Source organism: Bidens hawaiensis, unplaced genomic scaffold (assembly GCF_021521415.1).
Source record: "Bidens hawaiensis isolate Kalapana, Puna unplaced genomic scaffold, B.hawaiensis_p1.1 tig00027749_1, whole genome shotgun sequence".
NCBI lineage: Eukaryota > Viridiplantae > Streptophyta > Magnoliopsida > Asterales > Asteraceae > Bidens > Bidens hawaiensis.
In genome coordinates, this window is record NW_027494492.1 from 217,473 (window position 1) to 219,300 (window position 1,828).

A 1,828-nucleotide genomic window follows, 5' to 3' on the forward strand; every position below is an offset into this window, starting at 1 on the left:
ATCGATCGATAATTATTGAAACCCGAACGAATCGAGGGTTCAATTATAGACGATATCTATAATATTTAGTGATGTTACGAAGCATTAATGCTTCGGGATAAGTAAAGTACGACACAGAAAAAGAATTTCGATTTAATGGTACGTCGGTACATTAAACGAAACCTTTAATACCAAACCGAGCAAGAGATGATCGATCAAGCCGAAAAAGATGCGCGATAATTAATGATATGATGTTTTAAGTTAATAAATGTCATGGTTTAAGTTTTTGAAGTTTTTAAATCGGTTTTGTATAAATTTCATTTTTAAGCCGAAAAACGACGTTTTAGCCTCGTTTTAAGCCGAATTAAACATTTAACCGAAAAACGAACTGAACCAGATTATCCAAAACATTATCCGGATTGCGGATATCCAAACATGTGGCCTAAAATGGAGAGGTGGGTCCCACCCCACCCCCCACATAGTCCGATCGGACCACCACCCCTCAAACCACTCTTCATTTCTTTTTTTTTTTTACACAAACACTCCCAAGTTCATCAATCCTCTCCAAAGTATGATTCAAAAACCGAGAGTTCTAGCAAGAAAAAGGTAATGATCGAGTTATGCACGTGTTCATCTTCGTTTCTTGAGTTTGTTTGCAAGAAAATGAGGTTTCAATGATGAAAACCGATTCTTGCATGATCAAGTGATGTATACGGGTTATACAAGGGATCTTGGTCCAAGAAAGGAGTTAAACGAATCAAAAACGATTTTTTACGGTTAAATCTTTGTTTTTGGAATCATAACCGAAACCATGAAAGAAATGGCTTGATCGTGAGTGTAACTTGCTTGGTATTGTGGTATGTTGTTTGTAGGCTCTGTGTTTAGTGGTAGATAAGGCGGAAAGACGAGTTTGTAGCTTGTAGTGGCGGAAAACGAAAGGTATATTCGGTTTATGTTCGGTGTATGTGTTTTGGGACAGATTGTTGATGGTTTAGAGATAGGTCATGAAATTTTACAGGGATGTTCTACACATGAAAATAAGAGTTCTGTGAATGTTTGGTAATTTTTGGACAAAGGATGAATATTTGGTGAATTTAATGCTCGGTTTTGGCCAAAAATGGTGAAAAATAGTTAAATATCATGAAAATTTCTGGAAAATTGTAGATAAGCTTTTTATATCATGTATAAGTCACACACAAAATTTTAGGTCCGTTGGAGAAGTCTAAGTAGGCTTTTCGATTAAACGAGTTCTAGGGGTTTCTAGCTCGGTTTTAGTGAAAATGGCATGTAAAAGAAGATTTTGGTTCTGGAAAAATTACAGGGGTCTATGTGGATGGCAGGGGACATCCAGGAGAAATTTGGGATTTTTCTAAGATCGTTTGGTATTTACGACATATTTAGTGTTTAAATGGTGTTTAAAAATAGATAAATAAATTTTAAATATAAAAATTAATTCTGGAAATATTTTTATAAAATTCCCACTGTCAAAAAGTGGTTTGTGCAAAATTTCAAGATCCGAGATTAAACGGGTAATTATTTTTGCTAATTATCAAACTTTTAAAGTCTAAAACGCATAAACCGGTAAAGTTCGTCTAAACGAACTGACTGGTGTATAAAAACCCTAAAAATGAACTATTTTCATATAATAGAATTAAACAATTAAAAATGAATCATCCGAAAGTAATTCGGATGATTTGGGTATTTTTAACCGATTTAACAGTTTCCGGTACGCCAAAGACGGAAACGGGTCCCGCGGCCAATCGGGGCGTCTAAACCGAGCTCAAATTTCACAACTTAAACTAAATTATCAGTCAACCACTATTTTCGGGTCATGTGTGACCAAACTCAT